We start from the raw sequence: 14,744 nt of genomic DNA on the forward strand, positions 1-14,744 counted from the left end.
TTCAGCCTCCCGAGCCTAAACACATCAATGTGATCATGGCTGATCCCATCATGACCTCAACTCCACTGTCCTGCCTTTTCTCCATAAACCTTCAAACCATTACCACTTAAAAAGCTGTCTAACTCCTCCTTAAATTTACTCACTGTCCCTGCAACTGGGATAGCAAATTCCACAGATTCACAACCCTTGGGAGAAGTAGTTTCTCCTCAAATCTGTTTTAAATTTTCCACTTCTTATTATATGGCCTTCTGAAAGCAAAAAGGGAGCATAAGAGAGAGGCCACAAAAACAAGGAGACAGGTTGTGAAATTGGGCAGAATCCATGGGACCAGCTGGAGAAAAGGAGACCATGAAACTGCTGGATTATTGTAAAAACCCAACTGTGTGTTAATATCCTTCCGGGAAAGGTACCTGCCATCAGCTCTGAACCTACACAAGAGTTTGCCAGGACATGAACAGAACCTGTCACTCCACCAGCAACAAAGACGAAGGCACCAGTGTGGACAGACACAATCACTTCCAGTCACATATCATTCTGAGTTGGACATATATACCTGTTCCTCCATTGTCAGTGAATGACAATCCTGTAATTCTACCAAAAAATATTCTGGAACACCTTGGTCGCTTGAAATACTCAACGGATATACTTGTTAATCAAACAATGCTGTATTCTATTGCAATGCTGGACCAACATCTGCTTAACAACTAATTTCTCCTGGAACATACCTCCCTGTTCTGTGCTGTACTGTTCTAATTCTAATTCTAATTTAGTGTCCCGCAATGGAAATGTCCGTACCCAAAAAGTCCACTGTAGTTTGGATCCATGGGAAAGACTAGAACGAGGTGACACACTTTAAGAATGAGACATGGGTGGGCAGCACAGTGGTTATCATTGCTACTTACGGCGCTGAGAACCCAGGTTCGAATCCCGGCTCTGGGTCACTATCCATGTGGAGTTTGCACGTCCCCCCCCCCGTCCCCCCCCCGTCCCCCCCCATCCCACCACCATGTTTGCGTGGGTTTCCCCCACAACTCAAAGATGTGCATATTAGGTGGATTGGCCACGCTAAATTGCCCCTTAATTGGAAAAATTAATTGGGTACTCGAAATTTATTAAATTTCAGATCTCCTGAAGATCCTGTTTCGAGTTTCAGACAGTTCTGTCCCAAGTGAGATGTTTGAAGGCCTTTCATCTTTCTCTCTGCATATCGATGTTCATTAAGGATACATAAATTGTTCTCCCTGTGCCTGTGTGGATCTCAGCTACAAAGACGTGCAGGGTAGGTGGATTGGCCACGCTAAAAAGGATACACAAATTGATTTCCTCGCATTAGATATCTATTTTCCAATATTAGCTGGATAGGGCTTCACACATCGATGCTACGACCAAGAAAGCATAACAGCGCCTATACTTCCTCAGGAAACTATGGAAATCCAGCCTGTCCAGGTTGAGTCTTACAATTTTTACAGATGCAGGAAAACATGATTGGAAAACATCCTATCTGGCTGCATCACAGCCTGCTGTGGCAACTGCTCAGCCCAATACCATCAGAAACTACAGAAAGCAATGAACACAACCCCAGTCCATCATGCGCCTAAGGTCCTCAGCACCTTAGTCCCACTGTTAACTACTATACCACGTCTCCTTCTCACTTGGATTTATGTATGATTTTTATCCCACTCGCCCAATCTTCACATCATAGCAAACAAAAATCACTATTCACTAATTGGGATGATCAATGGCGCGTGCATTCCCCGGCATTCGCCGCGGTGGTCAATGTCCCCGAACGACACTGCAGGGCAGCAGTGCGCAGGCGCAATGCCTGGAGTAGTTGGAGCATGCGCGGTGTGATGGCGCCTGGGAAAGAGACGCTTCTTTGTCTCATGGGAAGCGGGTAAGGATGCGGAAATCCGGAGGAAGCGATGGCGCCCACTCTGGAGGGAGAGAGTTTCTAAACACTGCGTGAAGGCTCTAAACCAGGAATAAGTACCAGTAGGTCCTGCGTTTGTAGCTTCGGGTCTTTTCCCGATAACAGGCCCAATCAACAGCCGCCATCTTGATTCAAATGGAGCGGCGCGCATGCGTGAGTGCGGTGACGTCTGTAATGGGTCAGGGTTCATAGTCTCACCCGGCCAGGTCCTAGTGCCCGAGAATATATTCACACCCAGGCTGCAGTGTCCCTCAGCTTGATTCATTTATTTGTCTGGCTAAAAGGATGGTCTCTTCCCTAATGTTCACAACTAAAGTGCTGGTTTCCCCAGGATATGGCTGACATTTCAGGGACAGTAAATTAATATTGGGCAGAGATATATCTAATGTAGTTGCATGATCGCACAGTGGTTAGCACTGTTGCTTTACAGCAACAGGGACTTGGGTTCGATTCCGGCTTGGGTCACTGTGTGGAATCTGCATGTTCTCCTGTGACTGCGTGGGTTTCCTCCAGGTGCTCTGGTTTCCTCCCACGAGTCCTGAAAGACATGCTTTTGAGCTGAATTGGACATTCTGAATTCTCCCTCTGTGTACCCGAACAGGCGCCGGAGTGTGGCGATGAGGGGCTTTTCACAGTAGCTTCAATGCAGAGTTAATGTAAGCCTACCTGTGACACTAATAAAGAATATTATGTTCTGAAGGTTAGTCTTTGGATTTCATTTCCACAGGGAGCAGCGGAGTCTGGGGGGGTCATTGAATATATTCAAACACGAGTTTGACAGATATTTGATTGAGAATGGAGTTAAGGGTTATGGGGTTCAGGCAGGAAAACAGAATGCAAGCTGAGATGAGATGTGAGGGCAGCACGGTCGCACAAGTGGATACCACTATGGCTTCACAGCGCCAGGATCCCAGGTTCGATTCCCTGCTGGGTCATTGTCTGCATGGAGTCTGCACGTTCTCCCCGCATCTGCATGGGTTTCCTCCGGGTGCTCCAGTTTCCTCCCACAATCCAAAGACGTGCAGGTTAGGTGGATTGGCCATGCTAAATTGCCCTAAGGGACCAAAACATTGCCCTCGGTAACCCAAAAAAAAGGTTAGGAGGGGTATTGGGTTACGGGGACAGGGTGGAAGTGGGTCGGTGCAGACTCAATGGGCCGAATGGCCTCCTTCTGCAGTCTATGTTCTATGAGGGATTTTGTTCACTCACAAATGTGGTGAAGCTTTGGAATTATCTACCCCAGAGGAATGTGGAGCCTCAGTCATCAGGTATGTTCAAGACAAATATTGCTAGGTTTCTAAATATTGAAGATATCGAGGGATATGGGGACCGTGTGGGAAAATGGTGCTGAGGTAGATCGGCCAAGGATCTCATTGAACGGTTGAGCAGACTCCGTGGGCCGAATGGCCTAGTCTTATTCCTATTCTAATCTCTGTGTCCTGGTCAGGAAACAGTGAGCTGAGCTTGGATCTGTCAATCAACATGAATTAGCGCCTTCAGGAGAATTGGGAGGGTGAATATTAGATGCAGCAGAGTGAGAATGGAGGGAGAGTGTGTGGGATGGATATTTACAGCTTTTGGCGAACAAGAGAGGAAATGATATTCCATCGGAACAAGAATTGTCTGCTCTGAATTTCTATCCTGCACTAACAATTATGACTTTTCTAATTTTTTAAAAAAAGATATAAGAAGAGGAGGAATTATAGACAGAAATCTCAAACATCATATTTCAATGTGACAAACTCACTCTGTTCCTTCTGATCTGAATATCATCGGACTCTGAATATCATCGGGGAGAAGTAGATTTGTCCGATCTGTCGGCTTCAAAAGATTTTAAACGTGAGTGTGACTGGAGAAGCACCGAGACCCACACAACACACACCTGAGTGAGAGAGTTCCAGTGAACTGACTGTGAAAAGAGCTTTAACCTGTTACACAGCCTGAAAAAACATCACACCATTCACAGTGAGGAGAGACAGTGAACATGTTCTGTGTATAGACAAGGCTTCCACTGATTGTCCAATCTGGAGAGACACGAGGAGACCCAAAACATGGAGAAACCGTGGAAATGTGCTGACTGTGGGAAGGGATTTAGAGCCCCATCTGTGCTGGAGACTCATCGCCGCAGTCACAATGGGGAGAGGCCGTTCACCTGCTCTCAGTGTGGGAATGGATTCATTCGGTTATCTCACCTGCAGGCACACCAGCGAGTTCACACTGGGGAGAGGCCATTCACCTGCTCCCAGTGTGGGAAGGGATTCACGCACTTGTTTAACCTGCAGTCACACCAGCGAGTTCACACTGGGGAGAGGCCATTCACCTGCTCTCAGTGTGGGACGGGATTCACTCACTTATTCAGTCTGCATACACACCAGCGAGTTCACACTGGGGAGAAGCCATTCATCTGCTCCCAGTGTGGGATGGGATTCAGTTCTTCGTCCAACCTACGGAGACATCAGCGAGTTCACACTGGGGAGAGGCCATTCACCTGCTCTCACTGTAGGAAGGGATTCACTCAGTTATCCAGTCTGCATACACACCAGCGAGTTCACACTGGGGAGAGGCCATTCACCTGCTCTCAGTGTGGGAAGGGATTCAGTTCTTCGTCCAACCTAAGGACACATCAGCGAGTTCACACTGGGGAGTGGCCATTCACCTGCTCTCCCTGTGGGAAGGGATTCACTCAGTTATCCAGTCTGCATGCACACCAGCGAGTTCACACTGGGGAGAAGCCATTCACCTGCTCTCAGTGTGGGAGGGGATTCAATAATTCATCCAATCTTCGGAACCATCAGCGAGTTCACACTGGGGAGAGGCCGTTCACCTGCTCACAGTGTGGGAAGGTATTTGTTAGTTCATCCACCCTGCAGAGACATCAGCGAATTCACACTGGTTAGAGGCCATTCACCTGTTCTCAGTGTGGGAAGGGATTCAGTAATTCGTCCAACCTTCGGAAACACCAGTATGTTCACACTGGGGACAGGCCATTCATCTGCTCCCTCTGTGGGAATGGATTCACACAGTTATCCAGTCTGCAGATACAACAGCAAGTTCACACTGGGGAGAGGTCATTCACCTGCTCTTAGTGTGGGAAGGGATTACATAGAAACATAGAAAATAGGAGCAGGAAGAGACCATTTGGCCCTTCGCGCCTGCTCTGCCATTCATTATGATCATGACTTATCATCCAACTCAATAGCTTAATCCCGCTTTCCCCTCTACATCCTTTGACCCCCTTCGCCTTCAGTTCTATATCTAACTGCTTCTTGAAAGCATGCAATGTATTGGCCTCAACTATTTCCTGTGGTAACAAATTCCACAGGCTCACCACTGTCTGGGTGAAGAAAATTCTCCTCATCTTTGTCTAAATGGTCTACCCCGTATCCTCAGACTGTGACCTCTGGTTCTGCACATTCCCACCATCGGGAAAATCTTTCCTGCATCTACCCTGTCAAGTCCTGTTGGAATATTATAGGTTTCAATGAGATCCCCCATTCTTCTGAACTCCAGCGAATACAATCCTAACTGATTCAATCACTCGTATGTTAGTCCCACCATCCCAGGAATCAGTCTGGTAAACCTTCGCTGCAATCCCTCTGGAGCAAGAACATCCTTCCTCAGATAAGGAGACCAAAACTGCTCACAATATTCCAGGTATGGCCTCTCCAAGGCCCTTTATAATGACAGCAAGTTATCCCTGCTCCTGTACTCTAATCCGCTCGCCATGAAGGCTACTATTTTCCTTCTTTATTGCCTGCTGCAGCTACATGTTTACCTTCAGTGACTGGTGTCCGAGGATACCCAGATCTCGTTGCACATTCCCCTCTCCTAATCTATGGCCGTTCAGATAATAGCCTGCCTTCTCATTTTTGCAACCAATGTGGATAACCTTGCATTTCTCCAAATTATACTGTATCTGCCTTCATTTGCCCACTCACTCAACTTGACAAATCACACTGAAGGATCTCTGCAACCTCCTCACAGCTCACCCTCCCACGCAACTTGTGTCATCTGCAAATTTGGAGATATTGCATTTTGTTCCCTCATCTAAATTGTTAATATATAAGTGGTGTAGTGGTTAGCACTGCTGCCGCACGGTGCTGAGGACCAGAGTTCAATCCTGCCCGGGTGATTGTCTATGGAGACAAGTTCTCCTCGATTTTGCGTAGGTCTCACCCCATAACACCAAAGATGTGCAGGGTAGGTGAATTGGCCACACTAAATTAACACTTCATTGGAAAAATAGAATTGGATTTGAAAAGTAAAATCATTTATATATCTTGTGAATATCTGGGGCCCAGGCACCGATCCCAGCGGTACCCCACTAGCCACTGCCTGCCAATTTGAAAAAGATCCATTAATTCCTACTCTTTGTTTCCTGTCCACCAACCAGTTTTCTATCTATCTCGATACACTACCACTAATCCCCTGTGCTTTAATTTTACACATTAATATCTTATGTGGGAATATGTCAAAAGTCATCTGAAAGTCCAAATATACTACATCCACTGGCTCCCCCTCATCAACTCTACCAGTTACATCCTCGAAGAATTCCAGTAGATTTGTCAAGCATGATTTCCCCTTCATAAATCCATGCTGACTCTGTCCGATCCTGCCACTGTTTTCTGAGTGCTTTGCTTTAAAATCTTTGATAATGGATTCTCAAAATTTCCCCACTGTCAATGTCAGGCTTACTGGTCTATAATTCCCTGTGTTGTCTCCACCTCCCTTTTTAAATAGTGAGTTGCATAAACCATCCTCCAATCTGCAGGAATTGTTCCAGAGTCTATAGAATCCTGGAAGATGACCACCAGTGCATCCACTATTTCTAGAACTTAAGTACTTTGGGATGCAGATTATCAGGCCCTGGGGATTTATCAGCCTTCAATCCCATCAATTTCCCCAACACCATTTCTTTGTTGCCTCTTATGCAGTCAGCCTAATTTCCTGTTTTGTGCCATTCCCAACATCATCACTGCAGTTTGGGGTCTATATATGATGCCCACTAATTTTTTTGCCCCTTGGTGTTTCTCAGCTCCACCCATACAGATTCCACATTGTCAGAGCTGATATCCTTCCTCACTATTGCCTTAATTTCCTTTTTTTTTTAAATAAATAATTTTATGGAGGTATGTTTGGCATTGTGAACAGTTGCAGTGTACAATAATGTGCAAATATCAACAAAAACACAGTGCAAATGACCCATCCTCTCTCATAAACAGTACCCGCCTATTTATATCCCCCCTATTCTACCCCCCCCCCCCCCCCCCCCCCCCAGGCTGACTGACGTTCAATTCCCCGCAAAGAAGCCGATGAATGGCTGCCATCTTCGGGCGAACCCTAATACAGATCCTCTGAAGGCAAACTTAATTTTTTCCAGACCAAGAAAGCTCAACATGCCCGAGAGCCATACTTCGGGGGCTTTGAGTCCCTCCATGCCAGCAGTATCCGTCGCTGGGCTACCAGGGAAGCAAAGGCCAAGACGTCGGCCTCATTCTCCTCCTGGACCCCCGGGTCTTCTGAGACCCCAAAAATTGCCACCACTGGACTCATCACTACCCTAGTTTTCAGTATCTGGGACATGACGTCCGCAAATCCCTCCCAGTATCTCCTAGGTTTTGCCCAAAACATGTGGACGTGATTCACTGGTCCTCCCGCGCATCTAGCGCACTTGTCCTCCACCCCAAAAAATTTGCCACCCCCCTGGACTTAGAGTCCAAGCCCGAGTGGAAGACCTGACTAATCCAGCCCTTCCTTAGTCTGGTCTGGTCAGTCACTTCCAGATGTGTCTCCTGCAGCATGATTACGTCCGCCTTTCGAGCCCGCAAATGTGCGAACACAGGTGCCCTCTTGACTGGCCCATTTAGTCCTCTGATATTCCCATTGATCAGCCTGGTTGGAGGGCACCTGCCCCCCCCTCCCCCCCCCCCCCCCCCCCCCCATACCGGTCAACCATAACCCTTCTTGAGCCCGTCCCCGGCCCATGTGCTGCGCCCCTCCCAGTTCGCCTCCTGGCAGTTCCCACCCCTGACCTCCTCTGTGCTACATAATTTATATCCCTCCCATGTCAGCAGAATAGCTTCACCCCCGCCCCCAGCAACAACAACCCTCTGTAACCTGACCCCTGCCATGTACTGGCTGTATGTATACCCCCCACCTGACTTCCTTGACTAACTTCCTGCAAGCCTGGTGACTCATCTCTCCGGCGCCCACTTGTCTCGCTCCCATTGTTCCCTTGAGCTCATCCCCCCACCCACCCACCCACCCACACCAATTCCACCGGTCTGTCCTGCTCGAGTAGTCTCTCTGAAGTAAGGAAGATCAAACAAAAAAGGGCAATCAAACAAAGAACCGAGACCGCTCCAGCTGTAATGCTGTTCCAGTTGTGTAAACAGATCAGTGATACCAATTACCCCTTTCTGCGCATTATTAAAAGAAAAACACAGCAACACAGTACCCGTGTAACCCCCCTGCATCAAATACCTTTAACCCCCATTGCTTCCCGGCCACATTTCTGTTACGATGGAAGCTCCAAAAAGAAAATAACACAAAGAAAAAGCAGAAAGAAACGAGAAAGGGAGCATCCATCTCCCCCTCGCCCATTGCAACCAAAGGCAGCGAAAAAAAATACAAAGTACCTGTGAAGCAGCAAAAAAATAGAAAGTCAGTCCAAGAAAAATAGAAGTCAGGTAAACAGTAATACTCAGTCTCTGGCTTCAGTCCGTGGGTCCTCAGTTCAGCGCCAGTCCCTGATCCTTTGCGAACTCCATCGCCACATCGGGGTCCACATGTAGTAATGCTGGCTCTGGTGCGTGTCCCAAAGCCGCGCATGGAAGACCTGACCGAACTTCACGTGCTTTTTGAACAAAACCTCTTTAATTCGTTTTAAGGCTGCTCATCGCCTGGCCACCTCCTGACTCAAGTCCTGGTAGATGCACAGGACATTGTTGTTCCATGTACAGCTCTTTGTGTTCTTTGCCCACTGAAGGACACGCTCCTTCTCCGTGAACCTGTGGAACCTAACCACCACTGGTCGGGGGGGGGAGTGGGGGGGAACCTCCCCCCCCGGTCATGGCTGCCTCACCTGCACTCTGTGTGCCCCATCCAGCTCCAGCGGTCGCATGAAGGAGTTAGCCCATCAGCTGCTGCAACAGGTCTGTCACAAACCTCGTGGTGTCCGCTCCTTCGGCCCCCTCCGGGAGGCCAATAATTCTCAGATTTTGTCTGCGGGCTCTGTTTTCCAAGTCTTCAAGTCTGTCAAGCAGCCTTTGTGTCACTCCTTGAACCCATCTATTTCTATTGTAGCGATCATTTGTGTGTCCGCCTGTTCCTCCACCGCTTGCTCCAGCTCCTTGACCTTTTTGTCCTGGGCCTCTAGTTTTTGGTTCACTTGCTCCACCGCTTTCTGAAACGGTTCAAAGTTATCCCGCTTCATTGCTTCAAAACTTCCTTTTATGACCTGCAGCATATTGTCCAGCGCTGCTTGGATCGTCTGGTCCGCAGTCCGTACGTCAGCCATCTTTGTTCCTGGGTCAGCTCCCAAACCACTTTGTCTCTGCCCTGTTCCTGCTTTCTGCTCTTCTTTGTTTCCATTCAGCTCCGCACGTTTAAATCAGCAGCTTTGTGGCCGTCTTTTCCAGCACTCAAAAGTTCCGGAAAGTTGGGAAACCAGGTCCAAAATTCCGGCCGGAGTGAGAGCCACCGAATATGAGACTCACTCCCTCATAGCCACCACCGGAAGATTAATTTCCTCTTTAACCGGCACTGTTACTCCACTGCCTTTTCCTTTGTCCTCAGTGAATATATTCAGTTCCCATCCCTGGTCATTGGCCAGCCATGTCTCCATAATCCCGACTATCTCACACCTGTTTACGTGTATTTGCGCGATTCACTCGGTTATGCCGTCTGCAGTCACACCAGGGAGTTCACACTGGGGAGAGTCCATTCACCTGCCCTCAATGTGCAAAGGGATTTTGTAATTCATCGCACTTTCTGAGACACCGACAAGTTCACAACTGATTACAGGGATTGGATTCTGCTGTTATTGTTTCTGTTCTCAATTACATCCAGGACTGCATTTTGTTCATTCTGTTGGTCAATGGGGATGGTCAGAGGGTTTCTTTCTGCTGGACTGGCCGGTCTCACGGCTTCTCCCCCAGTCGGCTGATTCTCTCTGAGCCTTCTTGCGAATATCTGGTTGCACATTTCACAAGGATCAAAGAGTGAAAGGGTGTTTGGAGGTTAGAAGATGTTTCATTACCATTTCTGTTTGGAAACCCCCCAAAGTCATGCCACATTGCCATGAAGAGCAGCACGGTAACATTGTGGATAGCACAATTGCTTCACAGCTCCAGGGTCCCTGGTTCGATTCCGGCTTGGGTCACTGTCTGTGCGGAGTCTGCACATCCTCCCCGAGTGTGCGTGGGTTTCTTCCGGGTGCTCCGGTTTCCTCCCACAGTCCAAAGATGTGCAGGTTAGGTGGATTGGCCATGCTAAATTGCCCTTAGTGACCAAAAAGGATAGGAAGGGTTATTGGGTTATGGGGATAAGGTAGAAGTGAGGGCTTAAGTGAGTCGGTGCAGACTCGATGGACCGCACTGTATGTTCTAATGGATTCATGCTCTTCACGTCAACCACTCGCTGTGGAGTGAGTTCCACATTCTCACCACCCTCTGGGTAAAGAGGTTTCAATTGAAATTCCTATTGGATTATTGAATCCCTTCATAAACCCAAAGATTTCCATCAGGTCACCCATCAGCCTTTGCTTTTTCAGACAAAAGCAGCCCCAGCCTTTCCTGAGTGTTAAATGCTCTCAGTTCTGTATATTATGAATCTTTGTTGCACCTTATCCAGTGCCTCTATTTCCTTTTTCTAAATGGAGATCACCAATGTTGACACAGCTCCCAGTGTAGTCCAACCCTGGTTCTTCACAAGTTGGACTGAAACCATATATACGGGTCTCACACTTTAGGAAAGAGGCGATGTTCTTCGAGAGGGTGCAGAGGACATTTACGATAATCATCTTTATTGCCACAAATAGGCTTACATTAACACTGCAATGAAGTTACTATGAAAAGCCCCTCGTCGCCACACTCTGGCGCCTGTTCAGGTACACCGAGGGAGAATTCAGGATGTCCAATTCACCTAACAAGCCCATCATTCGGGACTTGTGGGAGGAAACTGGAGCACCCGGAGGAAACCTATGCAGACACGGGGAGAATGTGCACACTCCCAAACTGGGATTGAACCTGGGACCCTGCTGCTTTGAAACAACAATACTAACCATTGTGCTAGAATGGCACCAGAGATGAGGGACTCCAGTTAGTAGGAGTGACTGGAGCAGCTGAATTTCTCTCCTGAGATCACAGCATCTGTAGGCTGGGGAATGGGGCCATTCAGCCATTTGAAACCATGTCGGCTCTCTGTGGAGCAAGCCAGTCTATCCATTGCCCCGTTCTATCCCCAAAATCCCGTTGGTTTATTTCTCCCAGTACCCATCCAATTTCCTATTGCAATCATCTCTGCATCTCCTACTCTCATAGGCAGTAGGTTCCAGGTTGTTACCACTCGCTTTACATGTACACAAGGCTGCTAGAGCACAGAGGAGTCTATTTGGCCTATTTTTCCCATTCCAGCTCTTATTCCAGACATTTAATCCCATAGTTTGACTATCTTGTTTTCTTTTTCAGAATGTATCAAATTATCTTTTGGAAGTTACAGTCCAATGAGATTCCAGCACCATTTATGGACATTGCATTCCAAATCACAACAACTCGCTGTGTTTTACAACAAATCATTGTGCATATGGTGTGTCTGGAGTTTCACAGTGTATTCAAAATGGTGTCAACACCTTAGTTATTACACAAAATTAAGACTCAATCTTTATCAATAATTTTGGTGAGGACACAACTGTTAGATATCCTACTTTGTGGACAGTTAGAACAAATGTAAATGTCTGTAAAACCTCTCACCACCACTAGACCTCCTAAAGTTTTAAAGCCAATGGAGTACTTTTGAACCATATTCGCTGTTGTAATATAGGAAGCTGGAAGTATGCATGTGTAATCACATTTAGTTTTAAAATTATTATTTTCATAGTATAATCACTGTCATTAGTAACAAGGTCAAGGAAGCCCTTTTATACCTCAAACATGTGGCTTCCTGCAGCCATTTCATCTTCTGTACCTTTTCTATATTAACTATGTATTGATTTCATTGCAAAAAACAATAATTAAATTAATGATTATTCAGCAGTGAACATTGATTATGATTAGTGAATTGGTATATTAGGTAATTATATTGCAAAGATGCGATCTTAAAACATAACACGATCAACCAAAATGTTTCCAGAAACTGCAGAGCTATCAGAATTTGTTTGAAAAAATAAATTACTTGATAATTTTGAGAAGTTACGAGATGTGGTGATAAGCCTGTATATAATATTACATGTACTCAGCAGTGTGACCTCCCACCAGTAGTTGGCGTCAGGCATCAGTCAAGTGACATCTGGCTATCAGCAGAAGGTTGTAAGGCGTACACGAGGCCAGTCTCACATTAGGTTAGTTCCAAGAGAGTCTAATGTAACTCTGTGATAACTTAGTCTGTATAGCATTCTGATCGTTACCTTACCACGTGTACATTAATAAATCATCGTTCTGGCTAATTCCCCAGCAGTTCTGTAGAATCATTGCAAGACAAGATCACAGAACACAACATTCAACATCATATTCTGTCAAGAATATGTGGGCTGGGCAGTGGCGTAATGGTATTGTTACTGTGCGAGTAATCCAGAGACCCAGGTGAATACTGGGGATCTGGGATTGAATCTGCCCATGACAGATGGTGAAACTGAATAAAAGTCTTGAATTGAAAGTCTAATGATAACACCCTTGATTGTTGTGAAAACTAATCTGGTTCACTAATGTCCTTCAGGAAATCTGCTCTCCTTATGTGGCCTGGCCAACACGTGACTCCAGAGCCACGGTAATTTTGTGGTTGATTTGGTAAGTGCCCTCTGAAATAGCCTCACAAGATACGCTGTTCAAGGGCAATTGGAATGAGCAGTAAATGCTGGTCCAGCCAGTGACCCCCACCTCCCATGAATGAATCATTTTTAAGAAGACTTTTCAATTTGAAGACGAGTAAGAAACTGTCTCTTCAATTGGATTCAGATGTACCAATACACTGCGTACAGTCCATCCAGATCGTTCCATACATGAAAAAACGAAATGCGGATCTTGGCAATTTGCTCAGTTCACAAAATTATTTAATGGCTTTGTGGACGCAGATTAATATTTTAATCACCATCTGAAACATATCTAACGGTAATGTATGCTCATATAGACAGACACAAACGATACTGAAACTGAATTAGAGGAAATGTCAGAGATTTAACTGAACCAGTTTAAAAAGATTTTTTGGCATTCATGATGGAGAAACAGGAAAAGCCACTCAGGGAGATGAGGAAATCCAGGCTCAGTGCGGATTTGCTGTCACCCCTCCTTTCTTATACATGAACGGGATTTAGGCTGCAGAACGTTTCACACCAAAACACAGAGGGGTCAAATATAAGCAACACATAATTCTCAATTCTCTTCCATTCAACTATATTTGACTTTGTTTATAAGCTGACTGTGGTCAATCTCAACAACTATTCATGGGATTTGTATTACCCAGTGAAACACTGTCTTTTCTTGGTCAGTCAAGTTTACAATTCAATGGTGCATATCTCAGAGTTATTCAGATTGAAGACTCGAGAGCTATTCAACTCAAAATGAAGTCAAAAATAACAAATAAATATACTGACATTCAATGTTGAATAACAAAACAAATATTGAGTAAAATTGATGGAAATCTTCTGTCGGAAGATAAGAATGTTGCATTAATGATTGAACAGAGAGAATTGTTCCGTTAGATATTAGCTGAACAAATGTTAATGCAGAGATTGCCATGGCAGGGTTGTGCGGTCTGGTCGCTGTTCTTCTGAAGGCTGGGTAGATTGCTGCAATTAATGGTCTGTGAGTTTGCGCAGTTGTTTTGAAGGAAAGTAGTGGGGATGGCCTTGGCAAGATGTTCGTCTTCATCGATGATGTATTGAAGGCTGTTAAGAAGATGCAGTTTTTCCGCTCCAGGGAATTCATCAGGCAAAAGGCTTCGGGAGTTCTTCCACAGACCCAAGAATCCAATGAGACAACCAATGAACCGGAACAGCAGACTGAGAGATCTGTGGGACTGGAAGATCCAGCCAGCAAGAAGGACTGGAAAACCCAACCCATTGAAACAATCCAATCAGCTGATTCTGTTGCTCCTCTTCCACTAAACAACTCAGTAAAACTGCCTCGAAGACCTTTCTTGTCCAAATTCTGAACTCACATCTTTCTCCTCTTTTCCTGGTTTAGCACATTCGGCTAAATCGCTGACTTTTAAAGCAGACCAAGCAGGCCAGCAGCACGGTTCGATTCGCGTACCAGCCTCCCCGGACAGGCACCGGAATGTGGCGACTAGGGGCTTTTCACAGTAACTTCATTGAAGCCTACTCGTGACAATAAGCGATTTTCATTTCATTTTCCTGCTGTTTCCCATCATGCTCTCTCAGCGCTCATCTTGTCTGTTTGATTTACCCATTGCTCCTTTGACCTGATTCTCACTAAACCGTTGAACATCCAACTTCCAAAATCATTGAATCATAGAATTTACAGTGCAAAACAGGCCATGCGGCCCATCGAGTCTGCACCAGCCCTTGGAAAATGCACCCAACTCAAGGGCAGAGCTCCACCCTATCCCCGTAGCCCAGTAACCCCACTTGACCCTTTTG

General features: G+C 46.2%; 1 long non-coding RNA gene across 2 annotated transcripts; it reads left to right on the forward strand.

The window, feature by feature from the left end:
* The first annotated feature begins 1,784 nt into the window (after positions 1-1,784).
* Positions 1,785-12,725, forward strand: LOC119960994. Of its 2 annotated transcripts, none has more exons than XR_005459568.1 (3): positions 1,785-2,083; positions 3,613-3,769; positions 11,620-12,725. It is a non-coding gene; the product is annotated as an uncharacterized LOC119960994 (long non-coding RNA). The 2 variants fall into 2 exon arrangements; XR_005459569.1 differs by having other exon boundaries at positions 1,785-1,992.
* Positions 12,726-14,744: the final 2,019 nt, after the last annotated feature.

Source organism: Scyliorhinus canicula, unplaced genomic scaffold (assembly GCF_902713615.1).
Source record: "Scyliorhinus canicula unplaced genomic scaffold, sScyCan1.1, whole genome shotgun sequence".
Lineage (NCBI taxonomy): Eukaryota > Metazoa > Chordata > Chondrichthyes > Carcharhiniformes > Scyliorhinidae > Scyliorhinus > Scyliorhinus canicula.